Source organism: Crocuta crocuta, unplaced genomic scaffold (assembly GCF_008692635.1).
Source record: "Crocuta crocuta isolate KB4526 unplaced genomic scaffold, BGI_CrCroc_1.0 scaffold266, whole genome shotgun sequence".
Taxonomy (NCBI): domain Eukaryota; kingdom Metazoa; phylum Chordata; class Mammalia; order Carnivora; family Hyaenidae; genus Crocuta; species Crocuta crocuta.
Window position 1 is genome coordinate 7,292,232 of NW_027531005.1, and position 21,353 is coordinate 7,313,584.

At 45.6% G+C, this 21,353-nt stretch overlaps 1 long non-coding RNA gene across 1 annotated transcript in view; it reads left to right on the forward strand.

Moving 5' to 3' along the window:
* Positions 1-21,109, forward strand: part of LOC144237114 (uncharacterized) — a 30,667-nt gene extending 9,558 nt beyond the window's left edge. The window contains exon 3 of the long non-coding RNA XR_013336765.1: positions 20,814-21,109. This is a non-coding gene — a long non-coding RNA (uncharacterized LOC144237114). The remainder of the gene's footprint in view (positions 1-20,813) is intronic.
* The last annotated feature ends 244 nt before the right edge of the window (positions 21,110-21,353 follow it).

Here is a 21,353-nt window from a genome sequence, read left to right on the forward strand (position 1 = left end):
ACCGGACTTGCCCTCCTGAATTCAACAGCCAAACATATGAAAGCACTGCTTTCAGTCACTGGGTAACAGGCAGCACAAGACTCAGTACTGATGGAAAGAACATACACAAGGGGCGCCCGGGTGGCTCAGGAGGCTAAGTGTCTGACTTCAGCTTAGGTCATGATCTCTCAGGGCTCATGGGTTCGAGCCCCGCGTCGGGCTCTGTGCTGACAGGTCAGAGCCTTGAGCCTGTTTCGGATTCTGTGTCTCCCTCTCACTCTGCCCCTCCTCTGCTCGCACTCTGTCTCTCACTTTCTCTCTCTCACTTTCTCTCAAATATACATAAACTTTAAAAAGTTTTAAAAGAAAGAAAGAAAGAAAGGACATACATGAGGTGAGCCCACATTTGTCTCAGATTTCTACCAAGGCACTTTGCAGATGGCAGAGACCAGCATTTAGGGCTGCAGTGTTCAGGGTAGGGTAGCGGTCACAGGCTGAGTTGTGTCCCCCACAAAGTCACAGATTGAAGCTCTAATCACCAGGACCTCAGGATGTGACTGTATTTGGAGATGAGGCCTTTAAAGAGGTGATTACGTTTAAATGAGGCTGTTAGGCTGGACCCTAACCCAAAATGACTAGGGTCTTTATTAGAAGAGGAAATCTAGGGGGCGCCTGGCTGGCTCAGTCAGTTGAGCGGCCAACTTTGGCTCAGGTCATGATCTTGTAGTCTGTGAGTTCGAGCCCCGCATCTGGCTCTGTGCTGACAGCTCAGAGCCTAGAGGCTGCTTTGGATTCTGTGTCTCCCTCTCTCTCTGCCCCTCCCCAATTCGTGCTCTGTCTCTCTCTCAAAACAAAACAAAACAAACAAACAAACAAACAAACAAAACCAGTGTGAAAAAAAAAAAGAAGAGGAAATTGAGTACACAGAGACACCTTGCTCTGGTGTTTCCAGCCTCCACAACTGTAAGCAGTAACTTTCTGTTCAGGTCACTCAGTCTGTGTGGTGCTTTGTTCCCGCAGCCTTAGCAGAAGAATACGACACACAGAGAGGGTCCTGGAAGGAGAGTGTGGCATGTATAGGGGCTCCCATGGAGCTCAGTTGAGGACTGGGCTTATGCACAGGGCAGGACCCCACAAAGCCCAGCCAGGTGACTGCTGTCCTGAGCTACTATGGGTCCTGCAGTGTTTATACGCAGGGTTCCAGTCCAGCAAAAAACTGCGAGATCTCGGGAAGTACTTGAGCATTCAGGAGTGACTCCAGAAAGGGACCACCTTAGGGCTAACAAGCTTGTCATACATACTCTAAGACAAAAGAAAAAAAAAACACAGCAAAGGAAAATACCAGCCTCCTAGGATCGAGATGACCCATCTATATTTAATGTCCACCAGGACAAAGCTCAACATCCTTTAAAGGAAGAAAACACAGACGAGGCCACCTACAATGTCTCATCCAGAATGTCCAGCAAACAATAAAAAGCCATTTTAGTTGGGGGAAGAAATAGGGAGGGAGCGGGTCAGCATCCCAGCTGTGCTTTGGGGAAGAGCTGGAGCAGCTGGCTGGACCTCCCTGACGTGAGCCACCTCAGGGGAGGGAAACGGGCCCACAGAGAGCTGAGGCGGGTGTGGGGAAGGGCAGAGGGGAGGGCAAAGAGACTCAGGGACTTTACCTTATTCATTAGGAGTTTATAGGTCAAGGGAAGGGATACAGAAGGACTGTAGCAGCTGAAGAAGATGGTGAGTGAGGGCATTGCTGTTTATAGATTGTGGAGAAGCTGGCGGCGGGGGGGGGGCAGGATTGATTGAAGTCAGAAAAGGCAAGCATGATTTTTAATAGTCAGGTGAGTATGGGACCTAGGACTCAGGTGGCGCCCCTTGGAAGACCTCTGGAAATACTAACACATTCTGAGGAGAAACAGTGTTTCAAAGTGAAGGAGAGGCACAGCCCTGGTCCATGCCCCCCACCTCCCATGCTTACGCAAGGGCAGGCACCGTTCTAGACACTTAATGTGTCCCTGCAGCTGCCTGCTAGATAGGGCCTATTATTTTTCCCATTGTTACAGATGAAGAAGCTGAGGCACAGGAAGGTAAAGAACACCTCCCACGGTTCCCCAGCCTTAGCCGGGATTTGAACCCAGGCAGTGAGACTGGCTCCAATGTCTCCCTCTTAACTGTTACACTATGGCGCCGAGGAAGAAATCTAGCTTGGCCACTCACTAGCTCTGAGACCTTGGGAAGTTGGATTTTGCCTCAAGGAATGCACTTCTGCTTCTGGGAAAAGAAGTCATCCCTGGGCCGCCCACTACAAGGTGCTGCTGGGAGAGCAGGGTGGGAAGGCCCCTTGTCAATGCTTAACAAGCTTGGGGTTCTAACTGATCAAGAGTTTGCTCAGGATGCAGGAGCAAGGGAACCCGCTGAGGGCTCCAGCCTCTACTTGGGGACTGTGGATGGGGGCCCCAGGGTGGGCAGCCCTTGGATTTAAACCATACAGGGTTTGAGGCATCATCCAGTTATGCTCAGACATGTCGGGAGAGGCAGATAGGGAAAGGGAAAGTATGACAATCTCAGAAAGAAAATGATTGTTGTTGTGTGAATTACTCTCTTCTATGTGCTGTGCAGGGCACGTCCTAAGCCACCTCATTAAATCCATCTTCAGAATGTAGTTATCATATAGGTATAATTATTCCCATTTCACAGGCAAGGAAACTAAGGTTCACAGAAGTCAAGAATCTTACTCGAAGCCATATAGATGGTGAGTGGCAAGGGTAGGGTTTAAATCCAGACTTTTAACACTGAAGTCCACACGTGTTTCAGCCTCCCTCCCAGCCTCTTAGGTTAGGACTGGTAAGGTGGTTACAGGATTGGAGGAGGGGGCTCAGAGGGCAAGGCTACTAGAGGTCTAGAGGGGGCTTCCCAGACATGAGCAGCTGGGGAGAGGCAGACTGTGAAGTGAGAAGGTGAAGGAAGCCCCCTTCTCCACTTGGAATCAGACCCTGAAGTAATGGTTTCTAAAAATTGGGGTCACAGAGCCTTTTGGGAAGCTGATTGAAACTAGATTCTCACCTCAGAAAGGATGTCTAAACTTTTCATGATATTCAGGGGTTCGTGCCCCCCTCCCCCATCAGGTCAGGGCTGAGCCCAGGACTGGATTTACAACTGAAGGACTTCTCCCAGCTGCTGCCACCCTGACAGTCCCCATCCTTCTTCTAGAACTGTCCTTGAATGAAGGGCGTCTCCTTCCAAGGCAAACCTATCAGCTCCTGACTCGGGACAGCTCTGAAGGGCCCTCCCCTCCCCGAGTGTTGATCTGAGAGCACCCCCTAATAGCCTCCTAGTGTCAGCTTTCTGCAGAACCCGGAGGTCTCCCCCAGAGACACACGGACTCTGTCCTTGGGCCATAGCAGCAAAGAAAATACAGATTATAGCTAAAGTACTGCATCCCCTCTTAGCACGTAAGAAATCTGGAAATAGACAGCCACTTGCCTGAGGGTACAGGAGCTAACAATGGTGCAGTCAGGATTTGAACCCAGTCCATCAGAAGCCAAATCCCATCCCTGCTACACCCCTCTTTCATTTGTGAGGGGGCAGCCCCCAAAGAACATGCCAGTAAAGAGAGACAGGGCTTGAGCCACTATGAAACAGAGGCAGAGCTCCTTGGTCCTACCAGGAAGGGTGTCCCATCCCTGTGCATGGCCACATTCAGGTTTGGACACTTTGCCAAGCCACCGGGGAGGCTGTCTTCAGCAGGGAGGCCAGATGGAGGGCTCTGGACTCAGCTCTTGCAAAATGGGGAAGGCGGTGCCTACAGGTCACACCCCCTCTGGAAGGCAGCCTGCTGACCCTCGGGGAGGCTGGGGAGCCCGGGGCTGCAGATCTGGGTGTATGGAAACCCCAACACTAACAGCACTAGCTGGGGGAGGGGGGTGTCTTGCAGGTCACTCCCCGCTCTGGGCTTCATTCTCCTCAGGAGGGCACATCAGGCTCAGTCCCAGGGCTCAGGGTGAGTCAGCTTTCTCCTCCCTCCCCCCTGTAACCTTCATACACCACTTCCCTCCTCTGCAGGGTGACTTTCCAGCCCACCACCCGCTCCTCAGTGCTGCCACTGCCTAGCTCCCTGCACACTCCCCACACTCACCGAGACCCCCGTCCCAGCTCCGTCTCCCTGTCCCCTCCAGCCCCGGCTTCATTTGGGGTGTCCTCAAGTTCCATGCGGCAGGCTCATTCATCAGGCCAACCTCCTGGCCTTGGACCTGCTCACCTGCAGGCTTTCACCCCCAGCTCCCGCTGGGCACTCATGCCCTTGGCTGGCTCCCAGCTGTCCTGTCCCCACCAGTCCCCCGCCTCCGGGTCATGGGGCCAGCAGCTCCACTGCCCTGCCTGGCTGGGCCTGTTTACCAGACCACCTGAACAGCTCCCTAACGGCCCCCCTTGTGGGGAAGGGGGGCTTGGGAGCCCTCCCCCAGCCCAGTGTTTCCCCCACATCGGAACACACTTCCTGTGGTCCCAACATAATGTCCCAACAGCACAGACTTTTTGTAACTGTCAAAAACGTGGCAGAGCATGAAATCAGTTACATAAGTTATCTGGCTTAAGCCACGGTGCATTGTGTTTGTTTGTGACAGGGCAAAAGTGGAAATTTTTGCCTCGAGGTGGAGACTAAAACAAAGGCAAACGGTAAGGGCCATCTCAGGGAGGGATCGACTTGTGTCTGTCTTCCCAGCTCCTTCCTGTCACCCCTGCTGACTGGGGGACCCACTCAGCTCCGTGGCCCCATCTTCTGCTTCCACAGTCACCCCTCCAGCTCCTAGGAAAAATAACTACATAATTTTGCAAACTGATGCCACACACACAAAAAAAAAGTCCAAGTCTTTAACCTCAGAGGGATCTTGGCATCTCACACTGATCCTTTGATTTGCCTCTGTTTCTCTCACAGACTGTTCTGGACTTTCACGACCTGCCTCCAGCCCTCACCCACCAACACGGGAAGATAACCTCGCTTCCTTAACCCCCATGACAACGGGGCCTCCAACCATAACCTGCGCCTCAGATTTGGCCCTACCCCACCTGCCCTGCCCACTTTCCCAGCAACCTCTGCAGGGGCTGTCCCTCTCCCCGCACACAGCCACAGGGGCCTTGGCGTGCTGAGCTGCCGGCGCTCTCCGCCCAAACCGTGCTCTTCAGTCACACCCTCTGTCTCTTAATTCCTCAAGTTCTTCCTCTCCCCTGGTTACGTCCCCAGAGCCCAGTGATATGCTCAAAACACAGAGTTCCTTAATTCTGAGTCTCCAGTGCTTCTATTCTCTTTCCTTCCCTTCTCAGCCAAGTTTTTGAATGAGGAATCTGCTGCCTTGTATACCAACTTTAATGGGGGGGGGGGGAATATTATAAATAGAATCCAGCAGAAGAGTAATAAAAATAGTATAAATGACAAAGTGAAGTTTATTCCAGGAATTTGAAGATGGTCATTAGGAAATCTATTAATCCTGTTTATCTCATGAGTAGATTAAAGGAGAAAATCATATTATCATTTGGTAGAAGCCCAAAGGCATTTGACAAGATATAGTCTATATATATCTTTTGAGAACCCTCTTAAAAAACTAGGAATAGAGGGGTAATTCCAAAGTGGGATAAAACCAAATCTATACCAGCAACTAGTGACATGCTTAAAGATGAAACACTAGCCCAAAGCCACACAAGGACATCCTTGATTAGAGCTATTATGAGATACTGTGTGTAAGTTCTAGTCAACTGCAAGGAAAATATAAAAACAAATGATATAATTATTGGAAAGGAGAAGTCAAAAACCTGATGGACTCCGTAGAAAACTTGAGAAGCAAGTGAAAATTATTTTTAATTAATTATTAATTATTTTAATTTATTTTAGAGAGAGAGAGCTTGAGTAGAGAAGAGGGGCAGAGAGAGAGAGAGGGAGAATCTTGAGCAGGCTCCACGCTGAGCATGGAGCTCGTTCTATAACCCCGGGATCATGACCTGAGCTGAAATCAAAAGTCAGCTGGATACTCAACTGACTGAGCCACCCAGGCACCCCTCAAGTGAAAATTATTATAATTAATTAAAAAAAAATTGTAATGTTTGTTTGTATTTGAGAGAGAGAGAGACGAGCATGAGCTGGGGAGGAGTAGAGAGAGGGGGAGACACAGAATCCAAAACAGGCTCCAGGCTCTGAGCTGTCAGCACAGAGCCTGATGCGGGCCTCGAGCCCACGAGCCTCATGAGATCATGACCTGAGCTGAAGTTGGACACTCAACCAATTGAGCCACCCAAGCGTCCCAAATTATTATAATTAATAAGAAAGCTTAATAAGGCAGGTAATTAGAAAAGAAATATAGAACAATTTATTAGCTATTTATTTATTAAATGTTTTATTTATTTCTGAGAGAGAGAGCAAGAGAGAGACAGCGTTTATTAGCTTTTTATATAGCGGTAACAGCCAGCTAGAAAATATAATGGGGAAAAGGGTTGTATTCACAATAGCAACCAAAATGTAAAACATTAGGGAAGAATCTTAGCAAGAAGATTGCAGGACTTCCATAAAGGAAAGAGCTCATGCTTTACTCAACAATTCAAATAAACAGGGGGCCATACTTGGTTTCGAGATAAGAAGAATAGATACCGTGAAAGTGTCAATCTTCCTCAAACTCAGCTATACATTTCCATAATTGTAATCAAAATCTCAATTGTGTTTTTGAATACAAATTGATAAAATAAATCTCACATTAATCTGTATGAATAAATGCGAGGAGATACATAAGAAAATTTGAAGAAAAACAAGCCTGAATATGAGCGTCCCTTGACACTTGTCATATCAAATACGAACAAATATATCTCAAAGCTATGTAATTGTGGCAGTAAGGTATTAGTGTTGGCATAAACAGGCAGATCAAAGGAATGGGATAGAAAACCCGGTTGGAATTCCTAGTCAGTGGGGGATAGAACGTGCTATTCAAGAATGGTGCTGGGATTTCATGAAGACTTTTTCTGAGTGGATTTGATTTACTGAAACATTAAAAATGTCCATATGTCAAAGATACTATGTAATTAAAATATTTACAGATGATGTTATATGATGTCTGGGATTTGTTTCAAAATAATGGGGGGGAGTGGGAGGGATACAGATGAATCAAAACCACCTGTGTATGTGTTGATAATGGCTGAACCTGGGTGGTGGATATGCAGAAGTTCACTTTACTATTCAGCCTTTTTTTTAAGTTTATTTATTGATTTTGAGGGGGGGGGAGAGAATGAGCCAGCATATTAGTGGGGGAGGCCAGAGAGAGAGAGAGAAAGAGAGGGACAGAGGGAGAATCTCAAGCAGGCTCCATGCTCAACACGAGCCCCATGTGGGGCTTGATTCCACGAATGGTGAAATCATGACCTGAGCTGAAATCAAGAGTTTGATGCTTAACCGACTGAGCCACCAGGTGCCCCTCAGTCTCCTTTTATATATGTTTGAAAATTTCCAAATGAAAAAGTTTCAAACATTATATGAATTCAAATAAAAATTTCAAATAAAAAAATATTTGCAATGTGACACAAATTTCCTTAATATGTAAATTGCTCTTAGAAAGGAATACAAATGCTGACCATCCATTAGGAAAAGAAGTAAGGTATATAAATTGGCAATGACTGTATAAAAGATGTTCAATTCCACTGGTAATCAAAGAAATGCAATTCATTTTTAGAAATGAGGTTTGCAGGGGCGCCTGGGTGGCTCAGTCGGTTAAGCGTCCGACTTCGGCTCAGGTCATGATCTCACAGTTAGTGGGTTCGAGCCCCACATCAGGCTCTGTGCTGACAGCTAGCTCAGAGCCTGGAGCCTGCTTCAGATTCTGTGTGTGTGTCTCTCTCTCTGACCCTCCCCTGCTCATGCTGTCCCTCTCTCTCTCTCTCAGAAATAAAGAAACATTAAAAAATTTTTTTTTAAATAAAAGAAATGAGGTTTGCAGAGAGCCTGGGTGGCTCAGTCGGTTAAGCTTCCGACTTCGGCTCAGGTCTGGATCTTATGGTTTGTGAGTTCGAGCCTAGCGTCGGGCTCTGTGCTGACAGCTCAGAGCCTGGAGCCCGCTTTAGATTCTGTATCTCCCTCTCTCTCTCTCTCTCTGCTCTTCTCCTGTTCCCATTCTAACTCTCTCTCTCTCTCAAAAATAAAAGCATTTAAAAAAATTTTTAGAAATGAGATTTGCTTTTCAACCTATAACAATAGCAAAGATTAAGAGGACTGCTAATGCTTAAGGCAGTGTAAGGAGGCCTCTCCCATATGGAGTGAAGAGTAAACTCTCCCAAGCACTCTGGGGCAATTTGATGACAGGACTTTAAAATACGCTTATACTTTACTCAACAATTCAATTTTAAGAGAATTTTTTAATATATAGAAATAAACAAGTTCATACATGGGTGATTGTCACATTATTACCTACAACTGTAAAACATTGGAAATGCCCCAAATATTGGTTAATAGTTAGCTTACATGAGCTATGAGACCTCCACACATGAAAAATGAGGGTGTATTTATGATGTAAATATCATATTTAATGTTACTTAAATATCATTATGATACAAATATCACATTTAATGATATGAAAAGAGATGTTATTGAGTGAGAAAAATCAGATTAAAAATTGTGTACAAAGTAGAATACCATAAAAAATGTGTCAGGAAAAATGTCTCCAAGAACGTATACCAACTGTTAATTATGATTTCTGAGGGGTAAGACTTAAGGTGCCTTCATGGTTTTTTAACCTCTTTCTGTATTTTCTAATTGTTTTTTTGTGAGAAGCAAAACTTTCATAATTAGAATAAAATTCTTTGTTTTTTTAAAAAGGAAGGAAAAAAGAGGGGGTGACTGGGTGGTTCAGTCGGTTAAGCGTCCAACTTCGGCTCAGGTCATGATCTCACGGTTCGTGGGTTCAAGCCCCGCATCAGGCTCTGTGCTGACAGCTCAGAGCCCGGAGCCTGTTTCTGATTCTGTGTCTCCCTCTCTGTCTGCCCCTTCCTTGCTTGCACTCTGTCTCTCTCTGTCTCAAAAATAAATAAACATTTTAAAAAAAGTTAAAAAGGAAGGAAAAAAGAAAGGTAGACAGGACAGAAGGGAAGGAAGGAAGGAAGGAAGGAAGGAAGGAAGGAAGGAAACATGTGTCTTGTATATTCTTCCAAAGCTGCTCTGTGTCTATACAAATATATGTATTTATCTCTTTAAACGCAAATAGCAGGAAGCTTTGCACATTGTTCTGCCCTTGCTTTTTCCACTTGCCAGTACATCCTGGTTATACCAGTCCAGTCTCCCATTAATATGCATGAGTGGCCCCCATCCTCTCCAAGACACTATGCTATTTTTGGTCTTTGTTGAGTTTTAACGGGTAACATGTGATTTTAACTTGCATTTCCCTCATTATAAGTGAGGTTGAACATCTCACATGTATAAGACCAATGAATTTTTCTTTACGAAACTTACTCTTATCCTTTGCCTATTTTTCATGTTTTCCAAAATGTTCATCTTTATATTGATTTATAGTGACTCGTTATATAGAAAAAGTAGCATTTGTCTGCCATATATGTTTGCAGATGTCTTTTTGTAATTTATCATTTGTTGTTCGATCTTGCTGAAAGGTGTCTTTTTCCAATGCAGATGTGTGTTATTTTGTATAGTTGATTTAATATGTAATAGATATGATATCGTCTTTTGTTGTATAAGTTCTCTCCCTCCTCCAAGGTATTTATTTGTTTATATGTATAATTATATAATATTTTGTGGTGCTCCATATTTTATTCTAGTGCTTTCATGCCTTCAGGGTTTTTTATTAAATTTTTCAATCTTTATTTATTTTTGAGAGAGACACAGAGTTTGAGCAGGGAGGGGCAGGGAGAGGGGGAGACACAGAATCCGAAGCAGGCTCCAGGCTCCAAGCTGTCAGCACAGAGTTAGACACGGGGCTTGAACTCATGAACGGTGAAATCATGACCTGAGCTGAAGTTGAATGCTTAACCAACTGAGATGCCCAGGTGCCCCGGATGCCTTCAGTTTTAACTTTGACACACTTGCTCCATTATATTAATGTAAAGAGTGAAGTAGGAATCAACTTTTATTCATTGAACTGTCTGCCTTTTCCCTTCTAATATGACATGCTATTTTCTGTTATTCTAAATTCCCACATAAATAAGCGCCTGTGTCTGACCCCTTTATTCTGCTCTATTGATCTGACTGAATATTCTCCAATACCTTTCCATTTTAATTATGTTTTCACATGAGGTTGAGCTGGTCTCTTCTCAAGGCTCCTTCGTATGAGAATTTCCTGGCCACTTGTGCATGTTTATCGTTCCATATGAATATGAGAATAAGCTTGTCTGGCTTTTAGAAAAAAATCATCTAGATATTATCTAGATATTTAATTTAGGAAGAATTAACATCTTTATAGTGCTTAAGATCAACATTTCCAACCCAAGAAAGAGGCTTAGGTTTTTCATCTCCATTGTATTCCCCAAAAATGTTTTAAAATTCTTCATACGGGCCTGTCCTTTTACTGCTATTACAGCTGGGTTTTCCCTTCCATTATATTTTTTAACTTCAGGGTGTTTTATATAGGAATGCTATTAACTTATCATTTTATTTATTTATTTAAGAGGGAGAGAGTGGGGAAGGGGCAGAAAGAGAGGGAGAGAGAATCCCAAGCAGGCTCCATGTTGTCAGCATAGAGCCCGAGATGTCTCACTAACCAGGAGATCATGATCTGAGTAGAAACCAAGAGTTGGATGTTTAACCAACTAAGCCAACAGGTGCCCCAATGCACCGTTTTAATTTTGCACCAGCAATCCCATAGAATTCTTACAATTTGCACTTTTTTTGCATTGATTGTCCCGGGTTTCAAGTTATGCAATCACATCAATTTACATTAATGATACAATTTTACTTCCTGTTTTCTAATTTGGTGCTTCATTTCTTTCTCTTACCTGTTTTAGCTAACACTTCATCTAACTGCCCCTTAGTCTAATGGGACTCTTTCCCTAGTTTTATCATCAAATTAGATGATGGATTTGCTTTGAAATAAATAGGAAAACTATCAAAACACAAAATAAGTATACCACAGAAGAGGAAATAAAAATGGTTCATGAACATATGAAAAGATGCTCAACTTATCCAGGGCATTATCAGCATGGCCTTAACATGTTAAAACCTAGATTTTTGTCCTTGGTCCCCTGCTTTTCCCACTGGATGCTTTCTTTGGACCCCAACTGTCCACCACAGGCTGACATCTCCCAAGTCCATGGCCCCAGGATTGACCTTTCCCCAGAGCATCCATTTATATATCCAACAGCTTTCTAGACATTCCCACTTGGGTTTCCTGCAAGCCCCTCAACTTAACACATTCAAAACTGAATCAATCATCTCTATGGCCAAACTTCTACCCCATCTTAGGGACATGTGCCACCATCCACCCACCTCTCCCCTCCTCCCTCTTCCTCACCCCATCCTTCAGTCAGTTAAGTTCTGCCACACATTTACCTTCTAAATATTTGTCTTAGTTTGTCTCTCCACCCCATCTATTGTCTTTTTTTTTTTTCTGGGAGAGAGAGAGAGAGAGACAGCGTGAGCAGGGGAGGGTCAGAGAGAGAGGGAGACACAGAATCTGAAGCAGGCTCCAAGCTCTGAGCTAGCACAGAGCCTGACGTGGGGCTTGAACCCATGAACTGTGAGATCATGACCTGAGCCAAAGTCGGACGCTTAACTGACTGAGCCACCCAGGCACCCCTCTGTTGTCTTGATTCAGTGCCTCAGATACTATTCCCTCAGGTTATGACAATGGCTTCCTACATGGATTTTACTCCTCCATTCCTGACCCTTCTAGACCCAGCTTCCAGAATTATTGCTATCAAGGTGTATTTCCAAATCACAAAGTCAACTATGTCACTTTCCTTTTCAAAATAAGTGGCTCCCCACTGACACCAGGATGAAGTCCAAGCTCCTGACAGGGTCTACAGGGTCCTGTGGCCTGCCTTCCCCCTCCCCCCCACCTCCCCCCCACCCCAGTCATCTTCAATTTCCCCAGAACCTATTTTGGACTCTCTGCTCTAGTAATACTGAAGCCTATGCTGATCATCCAAACCACCCCCAACCTCTGGGCCTACCACGTGTGAATCTTCACTCAGAACATGCCGCTCACCACTGACAACATCTTGATTTGAGGGTTTTAAATGAGTGTGTGTGTGTGTGTGTGTGTGTGTGTGTGTGTTAAACCAATACATGCACATGATTAAAAAATCAAATTGCATCAAAAGACTGCTCATGAGTAGAAGACATCACCATAGGGCCACCTCTCCCAGCCCCTGTCTCACTTCCTAGAGGCAAACACTTTTATTAACTCTTTAAGCCATTTCTTTCAGTAGTTACTTTCATACTTTATGTATGTAATCTATAAAGTTATGTCTTGATTTGGCAAATTTGTGCATCATTTTTACCTCTTATATCAAAGATGAGGGTTCATTTCGATTACGCTGCCCACAACTGGCCTCTCCCATTCTATCACCACCTCTGGTTAAATAGTGTTTACATTACATGTAAACATGGCAATTGCAGACGCCATTAGGGTACAAAGATTAAATTTTGTTTGTGTGTATAGATTTTCATTTTTTTAGGAATTTCTAATTGTCTTTATGTAATTTTTGTCATGATCCCCTGTAAGCATTTTCCCCGCTTTCTTCAGAAATTCTAGTTTATGGAACCTCCTTTTTATCAGGAGATCCCTGCCATAAGCCTCCTGTCCTCAGGCTCCAAGCTGGACAGGCTCCCTGGGCTCACTGCATAGCGATCAGCCTGGGGGGTTTCTTCTGACTGCTCTCCAGATTGGAGCCACTGTTTCTCTATTTTTCTTTCTGCCTTTCTTGCCTCATTCCCTTTTTTGTGGAACACATTATTAGTAACTTCTTTAAATGGGGTGCTGAATTCTTATATTTATGAAAAATGACTTTGTTTTCCTGACCCTTGACAATTTGTCTGATAGTTGAAACTTGGATTAAAATTACTTTTTCTCTGGACACCTGTGTGGCTCAGTCTGTTATTGAGTGTCTGACTCTTGATTTCTGCTCAGGTCACGATCTCACTGTGGGTGGGATCGAGGCCCTCACTAGGCTCCTCATTCACAGTGCTGAACCTACTTGGGATCCTCTCTCTCTCTCTCTCTCTCTCTCTCTGTCCCTACCCCTGCTTGCCTGTGCGTATGTGTGCCCTCTCTCTCTCTCAAAATAAATAAATGAACTAAAAAAAATTACTTTCTTTCTTAATTTCGAAGGTCTGTTTCCTCTGCATTCTGAGGTCCAGGGCTGCCATTTGGAATTCTCATGTCAATGAAACATTCACTGAGATTTTATATTTTCTCTCCGAAAAAATTTGGTTACTCTCTTCATCCCCAATATACTGAAATTTTAAGTGGATGTACACTGCTGTGGGTCTGTTTTTATTCTGTGCTCTGGAATGGACTCAGTGAACTTGGTAGAGACCGCTACGCTTTTAGGTGGAGAATTTTCCTATTTTATTGATTTGAAATTTCTGCCCTCAGTGTTCTCCATTCTCTCTTTCTGGAACTTCTATTAGTCCAATTTGAACTCCCAAATTGGTTCTTTTCATTTCTAGCATCCTTTCCATCAGTCTTTTTAGTCTGCTTCTTGGGACATTCCTCAAATTCATCTGCCAGTTCTACTGATTTTTCATCTTCCACTTTCCAGAAGGTTTCCTTCATCTTAGCTTCAAGTGAATATTTTGTCTTGGCAGCCATTTTCAGAACGTTTTTATTTCCAAGAACGCTTTCTTGTCCTCCGAGTTTTCCTCTTTGTTCCTGTCTCCATGGACATGAGTTAGAGGCTGTGTTTGTTTTGTCTTAGTTTCTTATGGTTTTCCCAGTTCCTCAGGGGTCTTCTTTTTCTCTGTGTTTCCCTCACTTTTATTGTGTTGGAGATCTCCTTGGGGTGGATTATCTTTATCCATTCATATATTTAAGAATAAGACACTGAAATGTCATTTGGGAGTGGTGTGTGCAGGAGTGGGTTTTTCTCAGTGGTTGAGTTTGGTTTTGGGTTCTTAGTTGGAGCTTAGTTGAAAACAGCTCACATGCCTGTTTTCCAAGACCACTCGACTTTCCTGAGAAGAAACCTCCAGTGCCCTGACTGTAAATATTTTGTTTGGTGTTAGGGGTCAACTGTTATATAAGCAGACTTTCAGTGAGTCTCCCTATTCTGGTAGCAGATCTCATTCTTGCCTTTTGCTGCACCTGGCCCTTTGGGGACTGGTTCTCAGGGGCTCTCTAGGGGCAAATAAGCCCCTTCTGTTCTACATCTCCTTCCCTGAGCTATGTTAAGTTCATGCTTTCTCCATTCCTCTTCTGGGCCATTCCATANCAAGGCTCGAACCTGTGAACTGTGATATCATGACCTGAGCCGAAGTCAGACGCTTAACCGACTGAGCCAACCAGGCACCCCTCACTAACTCTTAATCTTCTAGAATTTTGTGGAAACCTCTCATCTGCTGATGGTCTCTCATCATTGTCTGTTAATATTTTTTAAAGAACACCCTCTTCCTTTAAGTCTAGAGGGGTCTTGAGAGAGAAAGGAGATTGGAATGTGTTCAATCTGCCATTCATGTGATTGTTTCACCACTGGCTGAGCTCCTAGGGACAACAGCTGTTTCTCAATCATCTCTGTGTCCCCAGAGCTGAGCACAGTGAATGGCATCAGTCAATCATCTGTAAAATGTCTGTGAACAGAAAGGAACCCACTGATCTCTCTGAATCCCTCAAGCTTAGTATGCTTGGCCAGGATAACTAAGTATGCAAAAATCATGTCACATACAGAACAGTGAGGTGTTACAAACATTCTGTCTGGAAAAGAAGAGATGATGGCGGGCTTACAATAGGGGGCTTGTGCATCCTATAATATCAGAAAGATCTCATATAGAAGGACTGACACTTTCAATGCAGCTTCAAAAGACATGAGTAGGACGAGTGAGAGGGTGTAAGATACTCAATGACAGTTTCCGCTCCTTGCATGCAATTACTTTTCTCACCTCCCAGCTCAGCCATCTTTCTGATGATGGGATGGAGCACCTGGAGAGGTCTTGAGCTCCCTGAAAATGTTCAAGCAGATCTAGACAACCAGCAGTTAGAGCTGCTGGAGAGAGAATTCAACTCACTGGTCAAAAGATGAGACTAGATTTTTAAAAATTCTGCGAGAGTTAAAAACACCCTCTTTTATAGCAAATATTTGATAACACCCTCTTTATTATGCTGAAATAAAATAACAGAGAGTAAAATCTATTTAAGAAAACATATTTTTGAAAAGTCAATACAATTCTCTAATTGAAATGTAAAACTAAAAAGGACACCATATAAGAATATTATGTATAAGCTCTCAGGCATGATACCGCATAATAGAAGGAGATAGTGAGATGCTTGCATCTGTATGTAGAATGACCGTGAATGCAACTGGTACCAATGGCAGTGACACGGGTGTGTCATTTCAATGCTCAATTACTACGGGGAGCTTTGCCCTCAGAGATTTGATTTTCCAAATTCACACACGACTCTTAGTGAAGTTTTGAAGCACAATCTCTCCTTGATTTATATACAGAAACCTTCTTAGCAGATTCAACTGTGTTTATATATAAACCAGAGTTCAAAGATAATTATGATCAGGTTTCTACTGCTTAGCAAGGCATTTGAAAGCCATGAGAGATGTGAGACAAACCTCTTCTGTGCAGGACTGTCCTTTGCATTGCAAGTAGACGGGCATATGTGGCCTCCGCCCACTCAGTGTCAGTGTGTTCCTCTAATCATTGTGACAATCAAAAATGCCCTCCCCGTGTTTGCAAAATGCCCCCTTGGGTCACTGCTTCTGAACCGCTGGACTAGATCATTGCTAAGCTTCCTTCCAACCCTCCAATCCCCTGATTCCTTCAGGAACTGGTGGGAAGGCAGGTGAGTGAGGCATTCCCTAGTCTCTAGAGCCCCCTTGGGCTGGTGGATATAAAGCAGCCACTGCTTTTGGTATCCTCTTTGTAAATAGAACTGGGTCAGCCAAGATACCAGCTGCTCCATTAGTCCCCACCCCCATGCAAAAGGTTCACTGAATGGGTGTGACTGACTGCCCCTGCGCTTGACCTTCCTGAGAAGGGCAGGAAAACTTGACTCTGAAAATGACGGTGTCAACACTATTCTCCACAGAACTCTCCATGCCATTCCTTACTTGCCCTTCAGCCTACCCAGTTCTCAAACTTGAAGGAAACGTGCCGTCTTTATTCTCCTCACCAGCTTAGCTACTATGGCCGGGAAATATGTGACGCAGGGCAGGCTGCAGGGATGGCTGCAGATGTGGGTCTCCCCCCTGGCTGGTTCTCTCTTCTCTCCTGCTCCCCAGAACCTCTGCTGTCGCCGAGGCTGCCCAGCCTAGTACTTTTTCCTGGCTGTCAGGGGATGACTTGCCCCTAGTCAGAGAACATAGAGAACATTAATGGGAACTACTTGAATGTCCCTCTCCTCTCGCCAAATGAATTCCTCTCTCTGGTTCTGAATCATGTGTCCCCAGTGCCTCTAAGATCCCTCTAGCTATCTTCTTCTCCCTCCACATCTTTAACCACTTTTAACTCTTTCCTCTCAGCTCAGAAACTGCCTCATCTTCTCCAGCATAAGCAGGAGACAGAAGTCCCTTTGTCCTACTTCTCTTCGAAACCACTGCTCTATCTCCCCTCTCTTCCCACTGATGTTGGAGATTAATCTACACTTCCTGTGTCCCGCTTCTCAGTACACTCGATTCACTGAAGTCTGGTCTTCCTCATCACCCTGCTGCTGGACCACAGGGCCTCTAATGACCTAACTGTCAACTCCTATTTTCAGTCTTCATTTCCTAAATTCTCCGCAACATTTTATTCCATGAACTATGCTCTTTTTCCTGAATGTCTGCTTTTATTTTTAGGTGCCCTCTTAGTGTTCTTTTCCCTTTTCTGATCCATTCTTTCAAGTCTGTCTTTGCTGGATCCTCCTACATCTCTACCCTCCTTCCCCCTTTCCTTCTTCCTTCTCCTATCTTCCCTCAAAGTATGGCCCCAGTATTCTGTCTATCCCCCTCCTCTCCAACTTTAAATGATCTCCCTCTTATGGCTTCAACAACCCTTGGAAGCTGTTGACTCTCAGATGTACAGCCAGCCTCGATTTCTCTCCTTAGCTCCACTGTCAAATGCGCAGCGGCCTCTCAGCCTGTCCAAACATGCTTGGCTTCCTGTGTTCTTCATCCCACTGAATGGTGTCACCTCCCCCTAGCTGCCCAAACAGCACACCTGAGGGTCACGATCAACTTTTCTCCTTCATATGCAACCTGCCCCTAAATCCTGTGGACCTTCTTTCAGAACCATCTCTCAATCCTGGTCCTCCTCTCCACCCTGTTTTAGATTCTTCAGTGTCTTTCTAACAGTCCCAGTTGGTCTCTGTGGCCATCAGATTCCCTCTAGTCTAGTTTTTCCACTTATTTTTCTAAAGTTCTCTTTAGAAGACCAATCTGAATCATGACATTCTATTCCTTCTTACCTAAGGCCTCCACAGGTACCTCATTGTCCACAGCTATAGCTGAGGCTCCTCATAAGGACACAGAGCAGGCACAGCAGTCATCCTGAACCTCTGTAGCCTCTGAACACACCTGCCCTATAAGATGAATCCTTTGCTTCTCAGACAGTGAAGGGCATCCTTTCTCATACGTTTGTACAGTGTGCCCTTTACACTTACACGTACCCTCATGTGCTGATAGCTATGATCTTGCCTCACCCCTAGCCTCCTTATTTATCTTTGACTAAGCAGTGCCCGGCATTTGCTAACATACAGCAAGTACTCTGTGATTACCAGCAAATGACCGAATAAATGAAGGAGCAGATGGATTGATTAAAAAATTATACCCTCATCTGCCTCTTCATCGCATCATTCCTTAGGCCAAATTTGAATGTGCATACAAATTACTGGTTAAAATGCAGATTCTGATTCAGTAGGTCCAGAGTGGGACCTGAGGTTCCGCAGTTCTAACATGCTCCCACGTGGTCTTGATGCTGCTGGTCTGCCAACCACACTTGGAAAAGCAAGGCCAGATCCTATACCAATGGTTTCCAAACTTTGCTGAATATTAGAATCACCTAGGGAGCTTTAAAAAAAAAAAGTCCTGATGCCCAGGGTGCACACGATATTACATCATAATATCTAGGGGAGGGAGCCAGGTGGCAATATTTAAAGATTCTCAGGTGATTCCAGCATGCAGTAAATCAGGGAGCCCCTACCCTATGCCATCTCGTACTTCCTCCATGCTGAATCTCAACTCCGGATGCTCATTAGAATCACCTGGGAAGCTTTGGCCGGCCCCACCCACAGACTGTCACCGGAATCACTAGGGTTGTACCTGTGTGTTTTAAAGCTCCCAGGTGACCCTAAATACGCAGCTAGAGTTGAGATCCATTGTTCTCAGGCTCTGCCTCCAAGGGATGGCTGCAGAGTTGAGGGGTCATGAGTCTAGGATACAGAGTAGGTGTGAAGTCAGATTCCAGGCCTGGCTCTCCAGTTATGGACTCTATATCATCTTGAAGAAGTGAATCGAGCTACATCTCTAAAATGAGATTACAAGTACATGCCCTCTCTACCCCAGTTTTAGTGGAGACTTCCCAAATGGAATTTGGAAATGCAATTGGGAAAAGTGCCCCTCAGGAGCCTGTCTTCACCCCTCTGATGCGTGGTTACCGCTTGTGTCCCCACCTAGCAGTTTGGCTTCAGAGGCCTGTCGCCAGGAGAAATCTCTGTCATGCATGAGCTCCCGGCTGCAGGCCCAGCGAGGGAGCAGATGGTTCAGCAGCGGCCCAGGCCACCAGAGGGGAAGTCACGAGGACTCGCACTCACAGGCTGACTGAGAGGTGGAATCGAACACAACCCCTGCAAAGCGGCCTGGCCCACAGCCTGGATGCTGCACGGTGGTCCGGTCGGCCCCGTGCAGGGACAGGGCACACTCGCTGTTCTCTGCACGCACCGCAGCGCTGCCACCTGACCCACGGCAAGGAGCCCGCAGGCTTCTGCCAGACTCCTCTCTTATGAGCTGTCTCTGCAAATCTATGCTGGTGCTGTGAGAAAGGCACAAAACGAACACCAAAAAATGTGGGTTCAGGGCACCTGGGTGGCTCAGTTGGCTGAGTGGCCGATGCTTGGTTTCCACCCAGGTCATGATCTCAAGGGCATGGGATCCGGTCCCATATTGAACTCTGTACTGAAGTACAGAGGCTTCTGTGTGAAGCCTGCTTGGGATTCTCTCTCTCTCCCTCTGCCCCTCTCCCCCACTCGCGCTCATGCATGCTCTCTCTCTCTCAAATAAAATAAATAGTTAATTAAGTATACCAAAAATGTAAGTTCAAGTCCACCCTGCCACCTCCAGCTGCATGAGCTTGGACCCAGTTTCCTTAGCTGCTGTTATTATTATTATTATCTGTTTTATCAGCATCATAAATGCATATGCAAAGGGCCCAGGCCAAGATGACACACTCCTGTCCCTGGAGGCAGCAGAGACCCAGGGCCTCAAGGCTGGGGGTAGGATCCAGGTTTTCTGTACCAAGGAAACCTTGAGACACGTTTATATTTTATTATATTTAGATTTTTTCTCTATTTATCTGAACTTAAAATTTAACTGGGCAGCCTGCATGTGTATTTGCCGAGTTCAGCAACCTTCCAGGAGAAGGAAGGGGTTAAAAGGAATAGCAAGTGTTCCTTTGGGGGACACAGGCCTGGAGCAGGAGGTCACCTCTGCTCTGATGAGGGCCTGCCTGGCTAAGCTGAGCCCGGGCTGAGAGCTTCAGGGCTCCCAGAAGGCAAATTACACCAAATTTTGTGTCCCCAGAGCATCTTCTGGAAATAGGCATTGGCCAGCAAAGCTCAGTGATTCCCTGGGACGGGTAAGCTGGGGGTCAGCAGGTGGGGGAGGGTCCTGATTCACACTCCCGGCATCCCGCCATCCATTCACCCCAAGGAACTAAATACATGTGTCTGTCACCAGCAGGAACAAAACTGCCTTCCCATCACCTGCTTCAAATGCCTCTACCCGCGTGGATGGGGCTCTGTATCCTACAGTCAGAGTCCTTGAGGTTCACAGCACAACAAAGCTGAAAGAGCTTGGCGTTCAACCAAACCCCTCTGGGTACAGCTGAGAAGTCTGAGCCCAGAGAAGGATGAGTTTACCCAAAGCCACACAGTGATTAAGGAGCTGGGCTGGGAGCCAGTTTTCCCCACCAGTCTGGTCAGCTCAACCCATGTCTCATCCTCACCTTCACCATCAGAACAGAAATGCCAATGACTTAATACACAAATTCACTCACCAGCTCCGCTGTCCAGGATCGTGAAGACCCAAAGCGGGCCGTAGGTTCTCTCTAGTTACAACCCAATTAGAAGCAAAGCTGCAGAGAATCCTGGTCTGAGAAGGGAAAGGGCTTTCTCAGGGCATCGGGAGATGGCCAGATTGCCTGGGGCCAGCCCCACTCACTGTGCCTTCTTTGAGAAGTAGCTGCGGTTTGTGGGTGTTCTCACTGATGGATGGCACAGAGAAGGCATGAGCTATGGAGTCAGGAGACACTGGCACATGGCCTGACCTGATCGGTTTTGGCTTATTACCCAGCCTCCATTTCCTCATCTGTGAAATGCAACTATGTCACAGGGTGTCATGAAGATGAAATGAGATCAGGCTCAAGACCGGAGACATTGTATTATAAGGTTTAAAATCTCAAAAACTTTGAGTCCCAAAGGCCTAACCGTGAGTTTCTCTGCTCTCTCTAGATGCTCCCCACTCAGGCAGAAAGCCTCTGCACTCAGCTAGTTCCCCTAGCTGCACACCACCTGTCTTCAACCTGATGGGTTTCACCTTCTGCCAGCCCGAGAAATTATTCAAACAAGCGCATCACGACCTCATGCAAGAATCAGGGGCCACAACAAAGCCTGTACTACATAGCTCCTGCCAGCTCACTGCTCCCAAGCGCAGCTCCCGAGGGCGACCCTTGTGTGGTCCTGCTTCGCATGTGGTGTCCTCCCCTGTGCTGTGACTGTGTGTGACTAATGAACTGCTGGCCGTCTCAGCTGTGCACTGTCAGTGTTGTATGTTCAACCATCTCATACCATTCAGGGCAGGGAGCCTCCCTTTCCCCAGCAGGTGAACAGGAAGCGGCCAGAACAGGGGGCTTAGTAAGACTGTGGGTTCTATTGCTCGACACCCTAAATCCCTATTCTAGGGGGAGGGTCTTCCTTGTATTCCTGAATGGTGGTGCTGGACTTCCATCCACAGGGCATGGATAACGCGGAAAACAGAATTTAGGCAGACGG